At 42.1% G+C, this 22,644-nt stretch overlaps 1 protein-coding gene across 4 annotated transcripts in view; it reads right to left on the reverse strand.

Annotated features, from left to right (window-relative positions):
* Window positions 1-22,644, reverse strand: part of LRRC8C (leucine rich repeat containing 8 VRAC subunit C) — a 72,346-nt gene that overhangs the window by 44,309 nt on the left and 5,393 nt on the right. The window contains exon 1 of one of the 4 annotated variants that reach the window (XM_056523197.1): window positions 11,942-12,033. The exons of 2 other annotated variants lie outside the window; for them this stretch is intronic. The gene's annotated coding sequence lies outside the window, so the exon portion shown is untranslated. Of the gene's footprint in view, window positions 1-11,941; window positions 12,034-22,644 lie in introns of those variants that run through there. One more of the 4 variants, XM_056523198.1, reaches the window with a different exon arrangement.

A 22,644-nucleotide genomic window follows, 5' to 3' on the forward strand; every position in this document is an offset into this window, starting at 1 on the left:
CACCCTGCACAGATGGAAATCTGCAACGCAATAGGGATTTATATGCAGTTTTTAAAGTGACAGAGCCAACGGCTGTCCGGGCATGCTGGAAGTTGTAGTCGTTTTGCAACAGCTGGAGGTACACAGTTTGGAGACCACTGAGACTATCAGTATACGACAGTGATCTTTAACCTGTGCACCTCCAGATGTTGCAAAACTACAACTCCCAGCATGCCCGGACAGCCAACGGCTGTCCGGGCATGCTGGGAGTTGTAGTTTTGCAACATCTGGAGGTCCGCAGGTTGAAGTCCACTGTTATACAGCATGTAGCAGCCCTGAAGGATCATCCTTCACCAAATATGGTTGGTCTGTAGGACCCCATTCACATTTCGCTTTCTGTCCAATGTCCAAAGTTACTTGTGTAGAACAGCAGTACCTTAGGGGAAATGTCCACACTACATGAATACAAGGTACATTATACACCGAGATTTTGTAGCATATTACCGTACCATTAAAGGGGTATTCCAGGAAAAAAATTATATATATATATATATATATATATATATATATATCAACTGGCTCCAGAAAGTTAAACAGATTTGTAAATTACTTCTATTAAAAAAAAAATCTTAATCCTTCCAATAATTATCAGCTGCTGAAGTTGAGTTGTTCTTTTCTGTCTGACAACAGTGCTCTCTGCTGACATCTCTGCTTGTCTCTGGAACTTCACAGAGTAGAAGAGGTTTGCTATGGGGATTTGCTTCTACTCTGGACAGTTCCCGAGACAGGTGTCATCATAGAGCACTTAGACAGAAAATAACAACTCAACTTCAACAGCTCATAAGTACTAAAAGGATTAAGATTTTAGGAACTGTCCAGAGCAGCATATGTTTTCCATGGGGATTTTCTCCTACTCTGGACAGTTCCTAAAATGGACAGAGATGTCAGCAGAGAGCACTGTGGTCATGATGTCAGCAGAGAGCTCTGTGTTCCAAAAAGAAAATAATTTCCTCTGTAGTATTCAGCAGCTAATAAGTACTGGAAGGATTAAGATTTTTTTTTTTTTTTATAAAAAGTAATTTACAAATCTGTTTAACTTTCTGGAGCCAGTTGAGATATATATATATATATATATATATATATATATATATATATATATATATAAAAAAAACAAAGGAGCAACAGCACTCAAAAAGTCCAAACGATATATAGGAATAGGTGCAGGCAACCTGTAAAAGGATCAAGTCCAACGATCCATCCAAATGTAGAAAAAGAGAGATCAGGGCAGCACTCCAATAGTGTGAAAAAAAGTTAAAATTTATTCCATCAAAGCAATGTGCAAAACAGCAGCGACGTTTCGATCCTCTCCAGCTTGAAAAAGATCCTGGAGAGGATCGAAACGTCGCTGCTGTTTTGCACATTGCTTTGATGGAATAAATTTTAACTTTTTTTCACACTATTGGAGTGCTGCCCTGATCTCTCTTTTTCTATATATATATATATATATATATATATATATATATATATATATATATAAGTTTTTTCCTGGATAACCCCTTTAAGCTGGATTAGGTTTTTAGTGCATGCTGGGAGTTGTAGTTATGCAACAGCTGAAGTTCCACAGTTTGGAGACCACTGCTCTCGGGACTCTTTTTGTAGGGCCTCTCTTCGAAGAAACAGCTGTAAAATGTTTTTTGGTAAAACACAAGCTCACAATTTCCAGATGACTGTTTACAATACTGAGGACCTGCTGATGTTGGCCTCGCGACAAGACCGTGCAAGAAAACGGAGATTTCTTCAAAAACCAGACCAGAAGTTTTTATCCCTCAAGACAGAAACCATCAGCATCAAAGGGAAGTGACTAGTGAAGGAACACGTGGAAGGAATTAGGATTCTGCTCCCAATCTGCTCCCATGGTGCTTCAGACCCTTCTCAGCAGAAACTCCGGGTCAGTGCAGGTAAAAGGGGGCTCGGAGCGACGGCCGCTCAGGACCTTATAGTGACGCCCACCCAAGAGGGGAGAGGAGCTGTGCAGGGCAAGGTTTGTGGGCCGCGGCCTAAATCTGAAATATCCAAATATCTGAACCAAGAAAATGGCACCAAGGGTCATGACTCATTTTGGAAATCAACACTGCACTTTTTTAAAAGTACATTTTAATGCACATTTAAATGGGGTTATCCAGGGGGGAAAAAACTTTATATATATATATATATATATATATATATATATATATATATCTCAACTGGCTCCAGAAAGTTAAACAGATTTGTAATTTACTTCTATAAAAAAAAATCTTAATCCTTTCAGTACTTATGAGCTGCTGAAGTTGAGTTGTTCTTTTCTGTCTGAGTGCTCTCTGATGACACCTGTCTCGGGAACCGCCCAGTTTAGAAGCAAATCCCCAGAGCAAACCTCTTCTACTCTGTGCAGTTCCCGAGACAAGCAGAGATGTCAGCAGAGAGCACTGTTGCCAGACAGAAAACAACAACTCAACTTCAGCAGCTGATAATTATTGAAAGGATTAAGATTTTTTTAATAGAAGTAATTTACAAATCTGTTTAACTTTCTGGAGCCAGTTGATATATAAACATTTTTTTTTTCCAGGAATACCCCTTTAAGTGCAGTTTTTGGTACATTTTGATGCCCCTTGGGGGAGATTTATCAAAACCTGTGCAGAGGTTGATAGTAGTGCAGTTGCCCATGGCAACCAATCAGATTGCTTCTTTCATTTTTAAAGGGGTACTCCAGCCCTAAGACATCTTACCCCCTGTCCAAAGGATAGGGGATAAGATGTCTGATCGCTGGGGACCCCCACAACCTAGCATGCAGCACCCACCTGTGAGCACTGCAGGAAGCGCTGGAAGCTCCAAGTCTTATGCCTCCCAATCACGGGGATGGAGTATCGTGATGTCACGACTCCGCCCCGTGTGACGTCACACCCCGCCCCCTCAATGCAAGTCTAGGGGAGGGGGGCGTGACGGCCGTCACGCCCCCCTCCCATAGACTTGCATTGAGGGGGTGGGGCATGACGACACACAGGGCGGAGTCGTGACATCACGAGACGCCGTCTCCCGTAGTTAGACATCTTATCCCCTATGCTTTGGATAGGGGATAAGATGTCTTAGGGCCGGAGTACCCCTTTAAAGAAACCTTCCAAAAATGAAAGGAGCAATCTGATTGGTTGCCATGGGCAACTGCACCACTCTTCCTCTACACAAGTTTTGATAAATCTCCCCCCTTGTGATGCAGTCTTATGCACTTTTTGGGGTGGGATTTATCAAAACCAGTGCGAAGAAAAAGTTGTCCAGTTGCCCATAGCAACCAATCAGATTTCTTCTTTCATTTTGCAGAGGCCCTGTTAAAAATGAAAGAAGCGATGTGATTGGTTGCTATGGACAACTGGACAACTTTTTCTTTGCACAGCTTTTGATAAATCTCCCTTTAGGGTGCGTTCCCACTTGGCGTATACGCAGCGTATTTCACGCTGCGCCAAATTTTATGGCAGCAGCGGGAAATACGCTGCGCATTCCTTTCTGGCGGCAGCCCTATTTGTGCAGTGAGTTTTGGAGGCGGAGCCGCGCACCGGCACACAGCCCCGCCTCCAAAACTCACTATACACATAAGGCTGCCGCCGGAAAGCCCTGTGTGTATAGTGAGCAAGGAATACGCGTAAAATACTTTAATGCAGTTTTTGATGTACCGTACTTATTTGGTGCTACAAATATAAAGAAAGGACTTTTTTGGGGGGAGATTTATCAAAACCTGTGCAGGGAAAAGTGGTGCAGTTGCCCATAGCAACCAATCAGATCGCTTCTTTCATTTTTAAAGAGGCCTGAAAAATTTAAAAGAAGCGAGCTGATTGGTTGCTATGGGCAACTGCACCAATCTTGCTCTACACAAGTTTTGATAAATCTCCCCCTATACGTCTTCTTCTTGCCCGATCCACTTGACCTGGGATTTTTATTTTTTATGTATTTAATTTATTATTTACTTTTATATATATATATATATATATATATATATATATATATATATATATATTATTTATAATGTAATATATTTATATATTTAAATATATATTATCTATTTATTTATATTGACCAAGACATTTCATGCATTTTTTTTTTTACAAGAGGTTTTTTGGGCTTGCATTTATTACATTTTTTATATATATATTTTTTAAATATTTTTAACAACGGGTAAAAAACGGGCAGCACACAACTGAGAAAAACATCGCCGGATGAACAATGGCTACAGGTTGAGGTGGTCACTGAAGTCCTACGCGCTGCAGCCACATGACAGACAAATGCAGGACTTGTAAAAGAAATAAAATTCCTTGCTTCAAAAAAAAAACAATTAAAAAAAATAAAAAATTTTAAATAAATAAATAAATGCCTAAAAAAAAATACATATATCTTGAATATATATATTCAGATAAATGATGCCGTACAGTGCTGAGATAGAGTCAGGTAAACAGTGCTAAACTGTGCCCCAAAAGAAGGCCATATAATCCAATATGGCAATGTTTCCCAACCAGAGTCCCTCCAGCTGTTGCAAAACTAAACTCCCAGCATGCCCGGACAGCCTTCGGCTGTCCGGGCATGCTGGGAGTTGTAGTTTTGCAACAGCTGGAGGCACACTGGTTGGGAAACACTGACATACAGCATTTTTATTTATTTATTTATTTATTTTTAAATCAACTGGTGCTAGAAAGTTAAACAGATTTGTAAATTACTTTTATTTAAAAATCTTAATCCTTCCAGTACCTATCAGCTGCTGTATACTACAGAGGAAGTTGTGTAGTTCTTTCCAGTCTGACCACAGTGCTCTCTGCTGACACCTCTGTCCATATCAGGAACTGTCCAGAGCAGGAGAGGTTTGCTATGGGGATTTGCTCCTGCTCTGGACAGTTCCTGACATGGACAGAGGTGTCAGCAGAGAGCACTGTGGTCAGACTGGAAAAAAACTACACAACTTCCTGTGGAGCAAACAGCAGCTGATAAGTACTGGAAGGATTAAAGGGGTATTCCAGAAAGTCAACTGGCTCCAGAAAGTTAAACAGATTTGTAAATTACTTCTATTAAAAAAAAAATCTTAATCCTTTCAGTACTTATGAGCTTCTGAAGTTAAGGTTGTTCTTTTCTGATGACACGTGTCTCGGGAACCGCCCAGTTTAGAAGCAAATCCCCATAGCAAACCTCTTCTAAACTGGGCGGTTCCCGAGACGTTTGTCATCAGAGAGCACTTAGACAGAAAAGAACAACCTTAACGTCAGAAGCTCATAAGTACTGAAAGGATTAAGATTTTTTAATAGAAGTAATGAAAAAATCTGTATAACTTTCTGGCACCAGCTGATTTAAAAATAATAGTTTTCTACCAGAATACCCCTTTAAATAGTAAAATCAATAGGGCCTGGGTTTGCCCGCTGCTGACGTCTGCCCCGTTCCGATGCCAATGCAAAGATCAATTACATTCACCACATAAATCTTGCACTTCCTTGTCTCGTACTCGTAATTTGCAGATTCGTTTACAGTCTACACGAGGGAAGTTTTTTTGGCAGGAGACTCCAAGTATCGGAAATCCATAGAGCATAATGCATATACGCTGCAGATGTAACACATGAGACTGCAGTAAAGTAATAGCCGCTCCCTGGGGGGGTATATACAGTATATATATCCGCTCTTCAGGAGATTACTGCGGACACCATGATATATAAGTAAACTGGACGCATTGTTTACCCCAACGAAAACTTCTGAAGGAAGCGACACAAAGGATCTTATGTTCCTCATTAGGAGACGACGCTTCATCCGGGTCCTAGATCCAAATTAAACGTCTGTCTCAGGCATAAACCGGTCATGGCCGCCTCGTCCCCGGGGGAACACAGAATCTTAGGGCAAGCGGCCATCTTATTCAGAAATTCGACTACTGAATGAGAAGAAAGAGATGTCCAGCGCAAAATGATGCAGAACGGAGCAATTTTATTCTAAAATGTCACCTCGGTACAAGGACATGGTGGACAATTGTGACGCATTTCGGCCCTACAACTGGGCCTTAGTCATACTATGACTAAAGCCCAGTTGTGGGGCCGAAACGCGTCACAATTGTCCACCATGTCCTTGTACCGAGGTGACATTTTGCAATAAAATTGCTCCGTTCTGCATCATTTTGCGCTGGACATCTCTTTCTTCTACTGTCTACAAGCATTAGGCACAGCCGACGCCAGTCCGAGCGCTCCGGGCTCCCAGGGAGAGAGCTGAGAATCTGCGTTTGCTTACTACATTACTGAATGAGTAGTATATGAAATGTAGGGAACCTAAAAATGATTGCAGATCTCAGGAGGCTTCACGCTGGCCTAGTCTAGTCACGCTGGCCTAGTCTAGTCACGCTGGCCTAGTCTAGTCACACTGGCATAGTCAAATCACACTGGCATAGTCTAGTCACGCTGGCCTAGTCTAGTCACGCTGGCAAGGTCTAGTCACGCTGGCCTAGTCTAGTCACACTGGCCTAGTCTAGTCACGCTGGCCTAGTCTAGTCACGCTGGCCTAGTCTAGTCACGCTGGCCTAGTCTAGTCACACTGGCATAGTCTAGTCACGCTGGCCTAGTCTAGTCACACTGGCCTAGTCTAGTCACGCTGGCCTAGTCTAGTCACACTGGCCTAGTCTAGTCACGCTGGCCTAGTCTAGTCACACTGGCCTAGTCTAGTCACACTGGCCTAGTCTAGTCACGCTGGCCTAGTCTAGTCACGCTGGCCTAGTCTAGTCACGCTGGCATAGTCTAGTCACGCTGGCATAGTCTAGTCATGCTAGCCTAGTCTAGTCACGCTGGGCTAGTCTAGTCACACTGGCATAGTCTAGTCACGCTGGCCTAGTCTAGTCATGCTGGCCTAGTCTAGTCACGCTGGCCTAGTCTAGTCACGGTCTAGTCACGCTTGCCTAGTCTAGTCACACTGGCCTAGTCTAGTCACACTGGCCTAGTCTAGTCACACTGGCCTAGTCTAGTCACGCTGGCCTAGTCTAGTCACGCTGGTCTAGTCTAGTAACGCTGGCCAAGTCTAGTCACGCTGGCCTAGTATAGTCATGCTGGCCTAGTCTAGTAACGCTGGCCTAGTCACTGGTCTGTAAGAGGGGGCACCATGGCGATTATGACCTCGGGAGTTTAATCGCTGGTTTTTCAGGGCCACTGCCCCATGCTGACTGGTTGAAGACTGTTTGTCATGTTCACTTTAGGGTCTCTTGGGGAACACCATGACCATAAAGGATGCTGTGACACTGGGTGGAGTAAGGTAAGTCCATAAAGGACTTGTCTTTTCATCATCCCAGGGCAGAAGTGTAGGATGCACGGAGTGCAAAAAGGAATTGAGCATGCCCTGGAAACAAGTTAAGAGTCCGACTAAAGGGTTAGACCTCGATGGTGGTCAATGGACAGTTCCAGCGCCATACTGAGGTGGGAGAGATCGATGAACCAAGTAGCTCTTGCACCACCCAAGTGGATGCTGGAACCAGTCAGGGTCAGGAAACTGGGAAGCATACCAAGGACTTTACAAACTAATGTGAGAGTCCACGGGGAGTGGCCATCTTGATCCCGAGCCCTAGTTAGGCTTGAGTCAATGAATGAACATGACTAAGAGCGTTGCACTACAATAGAAACATGTTGGGAGAAGTAAGGACTGAGTCTATACTTTTCAATATACCAAAATAAAAAGAACACAAGTTTACTTTAAATCAGAGCTGGATTATTTTCTTCTTGAGTTAATCCATCCCTGAACCTTAAAGATGGAAGTTTGTTCAGACAAAGGAGCCGGAGCATAGTAGAGGCCACAATTTGGTTTTGAGGGTCAGGCCATGTATTGCTCTCTCTGCAAGAATCGGTTACATCCAGAACTGTAGACTGTGACCTAGAACTGAGCTAATGAATGGACACTAGACGGAATCCGGTCGGACTCTATCAAAGTCAATGAGATCTGCTAAAACTCTTTGGTGTCTGTTGTGCAATGGACCATCGGGCACAGTTCTTGCTGTCATAAATGGAGTCTCTGATGCAGATGTGAACCTTGCCTAAGCCAAACCCGCTGATCTTGGTAGTAAAGGAAGACAGTAGTGTAGGATTCACTACAAATGAAGTAGAAAGGAAATGAGCATAACCTGGCATGCAAGTAAAGAGTCCGGATGAAGGGTTCGGACTAGGTGGTGGCCAATGGACAATGCCAGTGCTATAGTGGGGTGGGAGTGATGGATGAACCAAGTAGCTCATGCCCCACCCAAGTGGATACTGGAGCCAGTCAGGGACTAGAAACTGGGTAACATACAGAGAGATCTCAGTAAGGACTTTACAAACTAATGAAGAGAGTCCACAGGGAGTGACCATCGTGATCATGAGCACTGGTTAGGCTTGAGTCAATCCATCCCTAAACCTCAATGAGCGAAGTTCTCTCTGACCTAAGAATACTGTATTTGTTCTGACGCCATGAACATGGTAGGACCCACGATTTTGTCTAGAGCAGTGGTTCTCAACCTGGGGTACAAGTACCCCCAAGGGTACTTAGCAGTTCTCCAGGGGGTACTAGAAAAACAATCAGTAATGGCAGCCACAGCCACTGGTTACTGGTCTGGACCACTTTGTAAGAAATGGTAGGATGACAACACTGCACCGAAGAGCGGAGCAGAAGGACAGCAAAGGGGAAGCGCGGGCACTGGGCGGCTGTGGGCAGTAACTATCATCAGCTTTGTTGCTCCACTGCCCCTGCAGACCGGGGACCTACTACTATGAGCCATAACAATAGGTCCCCAGACCAGAGGAGCAGTGGAGAACCAAAGCAGGACAGTATGGTGGCCTACATCTATATATATGGGGAGCAGTTTGGGGGCCTACAGCTATATTTGGGGGCATATAGGGGGCCTAACAACTTTATGGTGGCGCAAAGCGGGTACTATTACTGTGTGTGACAATAAACATGGGGAGTTTGTAAATAGGTGGGAGATAGGGAGAGGAACAGGGGGCCGGTTATAGAGGTAAGTAAAGCATACGAATTATACTATAATCATTAAAAAAGGTCTCTAATATGGGGTTACAATTTTTTGGGAATGGGCTGTCAAGGGGTACTCAGGCAAAAAAGGTGGAGAACCACTGGTCTAGAGGGTCAGGCGATGTGTTAATCTGTTAGCTCCAGAACTGTAGATTGTGACCTAGAACTGGACTCCAGACTCAATCCAGAAGGACCCCATTAAAGTTCTGGGGTCTATCAGGACCCTTTGGTGTCTGTTGTGCAATGGACCAATCTTTATTTGTATACATGTTCTGAGACAACATCTCCAAGGAAAGACACAGCCCCCTCCACACGTCCTTCAGGTAATAAGGGACTAATATGAACGGCCGGGAAGCCTCAGATGGTGTCTGCCGCCATGTCTCCCTCACACGTGCTCCTCAGTACTCGTCTCGCAGTTCTCACCCCATTATCACCTCATCACTGACTCCTCTGACTCCAATAAGATCCCGACGGCTCGTTGACGATATCCCCTCCTATCTGGAATGTTTTGTTCACCTCTAACAAGGAGGCAGCAGACATCTGTATCCTGAGGAAGGCCGGGGAACAAACGCTATTGTGTGGCGCACATATATACCTCAACAATGGCCGAACTACTGTAGGTGCATTAGATTAGATGACAGAACCATCAATTTGTTTTCTCTTTTTTTCCTTTTTTTTTTTTTTTGTACAAATCTGGAATTTACTAATATAGGCCAATTTATCTAATTAAATACTATGTTTACATTTTCTGTATACATAAGGCAGTGTTTCCCAACCAGGGTGCCTTCAGCTGTTGCAAGATTTATGTGGTGAATGTAATTGATCATTGCCTTGGCATCAGAACGGGGCAGACATCAGCAGCGGGCAAACCCAGGCCCCATTGATTTTACCATTTATAAGGGGTACTCTGGTGGAAATCAGCTGGTGCCAGAAAGTTATATAAATTTGTAAATTACTTCTATTTAAAAATCTTAATCCTTCCAGTACTTATCAGCTGCTGTATGCTCCACAGGAAGTTGTTTCATTTTCTTTTCCGGTCTGACCACAGTGCTCTCTGCTGACACCTCTGTCCATGTCAGGAACTGTCCAGAACAGGAGCAAATCCCCATAGCAAAGCTCTCCTGCTCTGGACAGTTCCTGACATGGACAGAGGTGGCAGCAGAGAGCACTGTGGTCAGACTGGAAAGAACTACACAACTTCCTGTGGAGCATACAGCAGCTGATAAGTACTGGAAGGATTAAAGGGGTTATCCAGGAAAAAAAAATAATTTATAGATCAACTGGCTCCAGAAAGTTAAACAGATTTGTAAATTACTTCTATTAAAAAATCTTAATCCTTTCAGTACTTATGAGCTGATGAAGTTAAGGTTGTTCTTTTCTGTCTAAGTGCTCTCTGATGACACGTGTCTCGGGAACCGCCCAGTTTAGAAGAGGTTTGCTATGGGGATTTGCTTCTAAACTGGGCGGTTCCCGAGACACGTGTCATCAGAGAGCACTTAGACAGAAAAGAACAACCTTAACTTCATCAGCTCATAAGTACTGAAAGGATTAAGATTTTTTAATAGAAGTCATTTACAAATCTGTTTAACTTTCTGGAGCCAGTTGATATATAAAAAAAAGTTTTTTTTCCTGGAATACCCCTTTAAGATTTTTGAATAAAAGTAATTTACAAATCTGTTTAACTTTCTAGCACCAGAGTTGGAGTTATAGTTTTGCAATATCTTGATTTCCACAGTTTACAGACCACAAAAAATACCGATCAAAATACGGCTGAAATTCTGCTTTTCCGCTTAATTTCCGTGCAGAAAAGCAGAATGGGAGATTTTCAGCAGATTTGCATGAAATTCGAGCAGAATTTCTCAGTTTTTCCGAAAACATAATCCCTTTAACTTCAATGGGCCTCTGAGCAGAATTACACAGAATGATAAAACCTGTCTTAAAATTTTGCCGAATCCGGAATGTCAAAATTCCACAATGGGATTCACACAGCGGAATCCCATTGCGCAAAATTTGCAATTCATTTTGTGGAATTTACAAGCGGAATATTTCAGAATTTAACTTGTTTGGGATTTTTGGGTGGATTTTTTTTTAATTTTTTTTACCTGAAAAAAAGAAAAACCATCACAAATAACTGCCCCGTCTATTTGCGCTCCCAAGGTTGTGCCGTTTTTTTTTCAGTCTGACCACAGTGCTCTCTGCTGACACCTCTGTCCATGTCAGGAACTGTCCAGAGCAGGAGAAAATCCCCATAGCAAACCTCTCCTGCTCTGGACAGTTCCTGACATGGACGGAGGTGGCAGCAGAGAGCACTGTGGTCAGACTGGAAAGAACCACACAACTTCCTCTGTAGTATACAGCAGCTTTTAAGTACTGGAAGGATTAAGATTTGTAAATAGAAGTAATTTACAAATCCGTTTAAATTTCTAGCACCAGTTGATTTAAAAAATAAAAATAAAAATGCTGTAGGGCAGTGTTCCCCAACCAGTGTGCCTCCAGCTGTTGCAAAACTACAACTCCCAGCATGCTCGGACAGCCGAAGGCTGTCCGGGCATGGTGGGAGTTGTAGTTTTGCAACAGCTGGAAGCACCATGGTTGGGAAACACTGGGTAGGCCGAAAAAAAGTTTCTGAAGTAGAAAAAGATATATCAGGAGATCCCTATCCCAATATTTGACAAATCCCAGGCACCAGGTCACCATGGCAACTGAGGATTTTATGGTGGCACCCAGATTTTTGTCAGCCCTTACCAATAGGGGAAGATTTAAAAAAACCTGTGCAGCGTTGACTTGTTGCCCATAGCAACCAATCAGCTTGCTACTTTCATTTTTAAAATGGCCTCTGTTAAAATGAAAGAAGGGATTTGATTGGTTGCTAAGAGCAACCGGTCAACTTTTCCTCCACACAGGTTTTGATAAATCTCCCCCAAAGTGTTTTACTTACCTCCGCCTCCCTTCCTGCGCTGATCCCCGTTCTGCCTGTGGTAGGCGTAGATGTCAGGTGACTGCTGCAGCCAATCAGCAGCCTAGGCAGTAAGACTGCTGATTGGTTGTAGCTGTCACGTGACACCAGAGCACCTAACAAAGATATAGCTGCTGGATGCCAGGGGCAGAATGGGGGGATCAGTGTGGGAATGGAGGAGGAGTAAGTAAAATTGTTTGTTTTCTTATAAATATAAGGGGGGCCTTAATGACTATAATACAGGAAGGAATGAGGGGACACTAATGACCATGACACAGGGGGAGAGGAGGGGACAGTAATAACTGTGACACACGGGGGAGATGAGAGGACAGTAATAACTGACACATGGGGGAGATGAGGGGACATCAATAAATGACACACAAGGGGGAGAGATAGGGGCATAGTAATGATTGACACACACGGGGGAGGAATGGGGGGACATTAATAACTGACACACAGGGGGTAGAGATAAGGGCACAGTAATGACTGACACACACGGGGGAGATGAGGGGACATTAATAAATGACACACAGGGGAGAGATAGGGGCACAGTAATGATTGACACACACGGAGGGAGATGAGGGGACGTTAATAGATGACACACAGGGGGAGAGATAGGGGCATAGTAATGATTGACATACACGGGGGGAATGGGGGGACATTAATTACTGACACACAGGAGATAAGGGCACAGTAATGACTCACACACATAGGGGAAAAGAGGGGACATTAATAACTGACACACACGGGGGAGATAAGGGGACATTAATAACTGACACAAGAGAGAGATAGGGGCACAGTAATGACTGACACACACGGGTGAAGATGAGAGGACATTAATAAATGATACAGGAGGAGAGATAGGGGAACAGTAATGATTGACACACACGGGGGGAGATGAGAGGACATTAATAAATGACACACAGGGGGAGAGATAGGGGCACAGTAATGACTGACACACACGGGTGAAGATGAGAGGACATTAATAAATGATACAGGAGGAGAGATAGGGGAACAGTAATGATTGACACACACGGGGGGAGATGAGAGGACATTAATAAATGACACACAGGGGGAGAGATAGGGTCACAGTAATGACTGACACACATGTGGATGAGGGGACATTAATAATTGTAAAACACAAGTGGGAGATGAGGGAATAGTAATACCTGTTACACAGGGGGGAGATGAGGGGACAGTAATAACTGACACACAGGGGGAGAGATGAGGGAATAGTAATATCTGTTACACAGGGGGAGATGAGGGGACAGTAATAACTGACACACCGGGGGGGAGGGCACAGTAATGACTGATCATGTGATGCTTTGATTGATAACACATTTGTTGAGCCCCATCTTATCCTCTAGACAGAAAATACTATTATTACAAGTAGAAGTAATGTGCGCAGAACCGATGCAAAAACGTCCTACTAGAAATATCTTTCCAAAAAATCCCCAATTAGACCGGTCATATGCGATTAACAGAAGGATTTGCAGACATGCATCAATGAGCGTCTTTGCCCAAATTCTTTTGTTTTTAAGCAAATCAATTTGCGCACATTAAGCCACACCCCCTTCCAGGTACAAAAAATACAAACATGAAGAAGCAAGCGCACATAAAATTGCGCATAGACAACCCTAAATAAGACACAAAGCTTCCCGAGCTGGAAAACCACTCAGGACATCTGAAGACATTTTGGCAGATGGCCATCTAAGTTTAGACACAGGACGGCCGCCATGTTGCTGACGTGATCCCAACAGGTTTTCCCTTCCCCCACAGCATGCATCTAAAATTGGATCGCCGCCTGCCAAACCGTTTTTCACATTATACGGGTGTTTCCTTACTTTTTTTTGGGACACCCTGTATTATTCAGCGAGTAACTTCATACGTTAAAGGGGTACTCCACTGGAAAACGTTTTCTTTTAAATTAACTGTTGCCAGAAAGTTAAACAGATTTGTAAATTGCCGTACTTCTAGTAAAAAAAAATCTTAATCCTTCCAGTACTTATCAGCTGCTGTATACTACAGAGGAAGTTCTTTTCTTTTTGAATTTTCTTTCTGTCTGACCACATCGCTCTCTGCTGACACCTCTGTCCATGTCAGGAACTGTCCAGAGCAGGAGAGGTTTGCTATGGGGATTTGCTTCTTCTCTGGACAGTTCCTAAAATAGACAGAGGTGTCAGCAGAGAGCAAGCAGAAAGGAAATACAAAAAAAAAAAAAGAACTTTCTGTGAAGCATGTAGCAGCTGATAAGTACTGGATGGATTAAGATTTTTTTTTTTTAGAAGTAATTTACAAATCTGTTTGACTTTCTGGCACCAGTTGATTTAAAAGAAAATGTTTTCCAGTGGAGTACCCCTTTAATGATCTGTGACTCCGCCCTCTCCCCCGACTCAGTCATGTATTGTCCGTCATATAATTGAGAGGCTGCGCGCGAGCCGGCCGTTTTAATGTGATGTATATATCGTATTAACAGATGACACAGCAGTGTTTCCCAACAAGAGGACAGCCTGATGATGCAAAACTACAACTCCCAGCATGCCCGGACAGCCAAAGGCTGTCCGGGCATGCTTGGAATTGTAGTTTTGCAACAGCTGGAGCCACACTGGCTGGGAAACACTGCCATACAGCATTTTTTTTTTTCAGATTTGTAAATTACTTTTATTTTAAAAACTTAATCCTTCCAGTACTTATCAGCTGCTGTATACTATAGAGGAAGTTGTTGCATGCTGAAAGTTGTAGTTTTGCAATATCTTGATTTCCACAGTTTACAGACCACAAAAAATTGCGATCAAAATATGGTTGAAACTCTGCTTTTCCGCTCAATTTCCGCACAGAAAAGCAGAATGGGAGATTTTCAGCAAATTCAGTTTTTCCGCTCAATTTCCGCCCAAAAAAAGCAGAATGGGAGATTTTCAGCAGATTTGCGTGAAATTCAAGCAGAATTTCTCAGTTTTTCCGAAAACAGAATCCCTTTAACGTTAATGGGCCTCTGAGCAGAATTACACAGAATGATAAAACCTGTCTTAAAATTTTGCGGAATCCGGAAAGTCAAAATTCCACAATGGGATTCACACAGCAGAATCCCATTGCGCAAAATTTTCAATTCATTTTGTGGAATTTACAAGCGGAATATTTCAGAATTTAACTTGTTTGGGATTTTTGGGTGGATTTTTTATTTCTTTTTTACCTGAAAAAAAAGAAAAATCATCACAAATAACTGCCCCGTCTTTTTGCGCTCCCAAGGTTGTGTCGTTTTTTTTCAGTCTGACCACAGTGCTCTCTGCTGACACCTCTGTCCATGTCAGGAACTGTCCAGAGCAGGAGAAAATCCCCATAGCAAACTTATCCTGCTCTGGACAGTTCCTGACATGGACGGAGGTGGCAGCAGAGAGCACTGTGGTCAGACTGGAAAGAACTACACAACTTCCTCTGTAGCATACAGCAGCTTTTAAGTACTGCAAGGATTAAGATTTGTAAATAAAAGTAATTTACAAATCTGTTTAACTTTATAGCACCAGTTGATTTAAAAAATAAAAATAAAAATGCTGTAGGACAGTGTTTCCCAACCAGTGTGCCTCCAGCTGTTGCAAAACTACAACTCCCAGCATGCCCGTACAGCCTTCGGCTGTCCGGGCATGCTGGGAGTTGTAGTTTTGCAATAGCTGGAAGCACCATGGTTGGGAAACACTGCAGAATCCGGAATGTCAAAATTCCACAATGAAATCCCATTGCGCAAAATTTGCAAAGAATTTACAAGTGGAATATTTCAGAATTCCACTTGTTTGGGATTTTTGGGGGGGTTTTTTTTATTTTTTTTTTTACCTGAAAAAAAGAAAAACCATCACAAATAACTGCCCCTGCAAGATGCAGATATTGTGGCGTTTATTTTTATTTATTTTTTTAGTTTTAGTGGAATTTAGTCAAGGCGGTTAATTTTTTCTTTAGTGTTTTTTTTCTCATGACAAGTCAGGTGATTATTTCATCAAATGACTAAAAGACTCAAAGATTTCTTGAGAAAAATTAGGAGGGGTGGGGGGGAGCGTTTGTTGATGGTGTTTTTTTTTGCCTCCGGTAGAGTTCTATAAGAGACAAACGCCCCAAAAATTGCTACTGAGCCCCAAAAATGCCCAGGGAGAATGAAAAAAACAGGGTTTGGCATTTGTAATTTACTACTTACTTTCAGCTAACACCTGACCACAGTGTTTTTGATGCAAAAAAAAAGGCTGTGCGGCGAATGTGGTGTTTTTTTGTTGGAAGGAGGGGAAGGGGGGTTGCCGGAGGGGAAAAAAAAAAGCCTAATAGTAAGTGGCGTTCACCGCTTTCCAGGATAACCACATGCTGGATCAAAATACAAGGGCATAACAAACAGACTGGGGGAGGGGGGGGTCCTTGGGACTCAGGTTTTGGTGGGAAAATTTTAGACAAAAACAATCATATTGTTCCTGCCTGTTTTTGTGCAGCGTACAGTGACCGATGTAATACGGTTGCACAGTAGCTGTCGGCCCAATAAGGTCTTGTTCACACTCTCCAGGTTCTATGCCTAAATCCATATCAGAACCAGGTTTTGATGGCAAAATTCCAGACAAAAAAATATATACTTTCTCCTGCCTAAATTTGTACAGCGTACAGTGACCGATGTTGCACAGTAGGTATCTGCCCAGTAAGGTCTTGTTCACACTCTCCAGGTTCCCAAGGGGAACTTTGCACAGACTCTATGCCTAAATCCATATCAGAACCAGATTTTGGTGGCAAAATTCAAGACAAAAAAATATATAATATTTTTTTCCTGCCTAAATTTGTACAGCGTACAGTGACCGATGTTGCACAGTAGGTATCTGCCCAGTAAGGTCTTGTTCACACTCTCCAGGTTTCCAGGGGAACTTTGCACAGACTCTATGCCTAAGTCCATATCAGAACCAGGTTTTGGTGGCCAAATTCCAGACAAAAAAAATTTTTTTTTTCCTGCAAAAATGTGGACAGTGTACAGTGACCGATGTTGCACAGTAGGTATCTGCCCAGTAAGGTCTTGTTCACACTCTCCAAGTTCCCATGGGAACTTTGCACAGACTCTATGCCTAAATCCATATCAGAACCAGATTTTGGTGGCAAAATTCAAGACAAAAAAATATGCAATATTTTTTCCTGCCTAAATTTGTACAGCGTACAGTGACCGATGTTGCACAGTAGATATCTGCCCAGTAAGGTCTTGTTCACACTCCCCAGGTTCCCAAGGGGAACTTTGCACAGACTCTATGCCTAAATCCATATCAGAACCAGATTTTGGTGGCAAAATTCAAGACAAAAAAATATATAATATTTTTTTCCTGCCTAAATTTGTACAGCGTACAGTGACCGATGTTGCACAGTAGGTATCTGCCCAGTAAGGTCTTGTTCACACTCTCCAGGTTTCCAGGGGAACTTTGCACAGACTCTATGCCTAAGTCCATATCAGAACCAGGTTTTGGTGGCCAAATTCCAGACAAAAAAAATTTTTTTTTTCCTGCAAAAATGTGGACAGTGTACAGTGACCGATGTTGCACAGTAGGTATCTGCCCAGTAAGGTCTTGTTCACACTCTCCAAGTTCCCATGGGAACTTTGCACAGACTCTATGCCTAAATCCATATCAGAACCAGATTTTGGTGGCAAAATTCAAGACAAAAAAATATGCAATATTTTTTCCTGCCTAAATTTGTACAGCGTACAGTGACCGATGTTGCACAGTAGATATCTGCCCAGTAAGGTCTTGTTCACACTCCCCAGGTTCCCAGGGAAACTTTGCACAGACTCTATGCCTATATCCATATCAGAACCAGGTTTTGGTTGCCAAATTCCAGACAAAAAAAAAAAAAAATTTTTCCTGCCTAAATTTGGACAGTGTACAGTGACCGATGTTGCACAGTAGGTATCTGCCCAATAAGGTCTTGTCGGTCGCACTGTAGGTATCTGCCCAGTAAGGTCTTGTTCACACTTTCCAGGTTCCCGGTGGATTTTTGCACAGACTCTATGTCTAAATCCATACCCGGACCAGGTTTTGGTGTGAAAATTTCAGACAAAAAACAATGATACATTTTCCTGCCTAAATTTGTACAGCGTACAGTGACCGATGTTACAAAGTAGGTATCTGCCCAGTAAGGTCTTGTTCACACTCTCCAGGTTCCCTGTGGATTTTTGCACAGAATCTATGCCTAAATCCATATCAGAACCAGGTTTTGGTTGCCAAATTCCAGACAAAAAAAAAATATTTTTTTTTCCTGCCTAAATTTGTACAGCGTACAGTGACCGATGTTACAAAGTAGGTATCTGCCCAGTAAGGTCTTGTTCACACTCCCCAGGTTCCCTGTGGATCTTTGAACAGACCTCTATGCCTAAATCCGTATCAGGAACAGGTTTTGTGAAAAATTCCATACAAAAAACAATCATGTATTTTTCTGCCTAAATTTGTTTTGTGTACAGTGACCGATGTTACACAGTAACATCGGTCACTGTACACGAAACAAATTTAGTGTCAGGTCTTGTTCACACTCTCCAGATTTTTTGCACATAAATCTATACCAGAATCAAAGACGCTCTAATCTCCATGGATGTGAATGGTGTTTCTATGACCTTGTTCACATGCTACGGAAGATCCCTCCGAGCATGCTTGGAGTTGCGGTTTTGCAACATCATGGAGTCCACAGCTCGGAGATCAATATTGTAGAGTATAGGTGTTGCAAAACTACAACTCCCAGCATGCCCAGACAGCCAACGGCTGTCTGGGCATGCTGGGAGTTGTAGTTTTGCAACAGCTGGAGGTCCACCATTTGGAGACCACTACTTTACATGGTTGGCCGCCCCTGAAGGAAAAGGCAGGTTATGCCAACATACATCCGACTGAGAGCGAGTAGCGGAGCTGAGGATTCCCAGAAATATAAGTAATAAATAAATAAGATAAACAGACAAATAAAATAGATAAATGAATGAATGAATGAATAAATAAATTAATAAAATAAGCATTTGAATAAGTGAAATAAATAAATACATAAATTAAATAAATTCATAAATAAATTAATAAAATAAACATATCAATAAAAAAAATAAAAATATGACAAACAAATAAAGTTAGCAAATAAATAAGATAAACAAAGAAAATACATTTAAAAAAAATCCAAAATATGAATGAGTGATTAAATAAAATAAATACATTAATAATTTGATGAATTAATAAAAATAAAAAACATAAGCAAAATAAATAAGATGAATAAATGAAATAAATACATAAATTAATTAATTTATAAGAAAAATAAATAAGATCAACAAATAAATAAATAAGATAAACAAACAAATAAAGTAGATAAATGAACAAATCAATGAATGAAATAAGCATTTCAATAAATTAAATAAAATAAATACATAAATAAAAAAAATAAACATATCAATAAAAAAAGGAATATAACAAAGTTAACAAATAAATAAGATAAAGAAAGAAATAAAATAAATAAAAAATAGGAATGAATGAATAAGTAAAATAAATATATAATAAATAAAATAAATAATTTTATAAATTAATAAAATAAATTAATAAATAAATAAGCAAAATAAAATGAATAAATAAATAAAATAAATAAATACATAAATAAATACATTAATTAATTAATTAAGAAAAAGAAATAAGATCAACAAATAAATAAAATAAATACTTAAATAAGATAAACAAGTAAAGGAGCGTACCCCCCCCCCTCTATCCCACCCTGGGGGTCATCTCCATCACACATATTGGACTCTGTATACCGCACCCTCACTGCCGCGGATGGCGACATTCCTACTATAACGTATAATCCACCTCAAGGATAAACATCTAAGAGCAGAAGATGAGATTAAACGTCTTCTGGCGCGCGGCACAAAATGATAAAGTAATTTACTTAATACGCGCGACAGCCGGAGGAAGAGCCCACAGCCCCCCCATCTACCGCCAAACAATACACCATCTAATTACATAACACAAGGAGAGATGGGACCTGAGATGTCTCTGCTGGATTGTCTACAGCAGTGGTCTCCAAACTGTGCACCTCCAGCTGTTGCAAAACTACAACTCCCAGTATGCCCGGACAGCCGGTGGCTGTCCGGGCATGCTGGGAGTTGTAGTTTTGCAACAGCTGGAGGTGCACAGTTTGGGGACCATTGGTCTACTAGAAATTGTGTTTGTTGCTCAGTTCAGCTGCAGTCCTATGCAAAACAGATAAGGACAGTATCATCATGGACAAACTCAGCTCTGCTGCACCGCACTGTGTGACATCCAAAAGGCACCAAAACTCTACAACAATAAATGACATCACAACAATCAGAGATGTAAGAACCATTCTAATCATATATTATGGGATGCCGGTCAGTTGTGGTCCATATATTATGGGATGTTGGTCAGTTGTGGTCCATATATTATGGGATGCCGGTCAGTTGTGGTCCATATATTATGGGATGCCGGTCAGTTGTGGTCCATATATTATGGGATGCCGGTCAGTTGTGGTCCATATATTATGGGATGCCGGTCAGTTGTGGTCCATATATTATGGGATGCCGGTCAGTTGTGGTCCATATATTATGGGATGCCGGTCAGTTGTGGTCCATATATTATGGGATGCCGGTCAGTTGTGGTCCATATATTATGGGATATTGGTCAGTTGTGGTCCATATATTATGGGATGTTGTTCAGTTGTGGACCATATATAATGGGATGTTGGTCAGTTGTGGTCCATATATTATGGGATGCCGGTCAGTTGTGGTCCATATATTATGGGATGCCGGTCAGTTGTGGTCCATATATTATGGGATGCCGGTCAGTTGTGGTGCATATAGTCCATATATTATGGGATGCCGGTCAGTTGTGGTCCATATATTATGGGATGTTGGTCAGTTGTGGTCCATATATTATGGGATGCCGGTCAGTTGTGGTCCATATATTATGGGATGCCGGTCAGTTGTGGTCCATATAGTCCATATATTATGGGATGCCGGTCAGTTGTGGTCCATATATTATGGGATGCCGGTCAGTTGTGGTCCATATATTATGGGATGCCGGTCAGTTGTGGTCCATATATTATGGGATGCCGGTCAGTTGTGGTCCATATATTATGGGATGCCGGTCAGTTGTGGTCCATATATTATGGGATGCCGGTCAGTTGTGGTCCATATATTATGGGATATTGGTCAGTTGTGGTCCATATATTATGGGATGTTGGTCAGTTGTGGACCATATATAATGGGATGTTGGTCAGTTGTGGTCCATATATTATGGGATGCCGGTCAGTTGTGGTCCATATATTATGGGATGCCGGTCAGTTGTGGTCCATATATTATGGGATGCCGGTCAGTTGTGGTGCATATAGTCCATATATTATGGGATGCCGGTCAGTTGTGGTCCATATATTATGGGATGTTGGTCAGTTGTGGTCCATATATTATGGGATGCCGGTCAGTTGTGGTCCATATATTATGGGATGCCGGTCAGTTGTGGTCCATATAGTCCATATATTATGGGATGCCGGTCAGTTGTGGTCCATATATTATGGGATATTGGTCAGTTGTGGTCCATATATTATGGGATGCCGGTCAGTTGTGGTCCATATATTATGGGATATTGGTCAGTTGTGGTCCATATATTATGGGATGTTGGTCAGTTGTGGACCATATATAATGGGATGTTGGTCAGTTGTGGTCCATATATTATGGGATGCCAGTCAGTTGTGGTCCATATATTATGGGATGCCGGTCAGTTGTGGTCCATATATTATGGGATGCCGGTCAGTTGTGGTGCATATAGTCCATATATTATGGGATGCCGGTCAGTTGTGGTCCATATATTATGGGATGTTGGTCAGTTGTGGTCCATATATTATGGGATGCCGGTCAGTTGTGGTCCATATATTATGGGATGCCGGTCAGTTGTGGTGCATATAGTCCATATATTATGGGATGCTGGTCAGTTGTGGTCCATATATTATGGGATGTTGGTCAGTTGTGGTCCATATATTATGGGATGCCGGTCAGTTGTGGTCCATATATTATGGGATGCCGGTCAGTTGTGGTGCATATAGTCCATATATTATGGGATGCCGGTCAGTTGTGGTCCATATATTATGGGATGCCGGTCAGTTGTGGTGCATATATTATGGGATGCCGGTCAGTTGTGGTCCATATATTATGGGATGCCGGTCAGTTGTGGTGCATATAGTCCATATATTATGGGATGCTGGTCAGTTGTGGTCCATATATTATGGGATGTTGGTCAGTTGTGGTCCATATATTATGGGATGCCGGTCAGTTGTGGTCCATATATTATGGGATGCCGGTCAGTTGTGGTCCATATATTATGGGATGTTGGTCAGTTGTGGTCCATATATTATGGGATGCCGGTCAGTTGTGGTCCATATATTATGGGATGCCGGTCAGTTGTGGTCCATATATTATGGGATGCCGGTCAGTTGTGGTGCATATAGTCCATATATTATGGGATGCTGGTCAGTTGTGGTCCATATATTATGGGATGTTGGTCAGTTGTGGTCCATATATTATGGGATGTTGGTCAGTTGTGGTCCATATATTATGGGATGCTGGTCAGTTGTGGTCCATATATTATGGGATGCTGGTCAGTTGTGGTCCATATATTATGGGATGTTGGTCAGTTGTGGTCCATATATTATGGGATGCT

This window comes from Hyla sarda, chromosome 6 (assembly GCF_029499605.1).
Source record: "Hyla sarda isolate aHylSar1 chromosome 6, aHylSar1.hap1, whole genome shotgun sequence".
Classification (NCBI taxonomy): Eukaryota; Metazoa; Chordata; class Amphibia; order Anura; family Hylidae; genus Hyla; species Hyla sarda.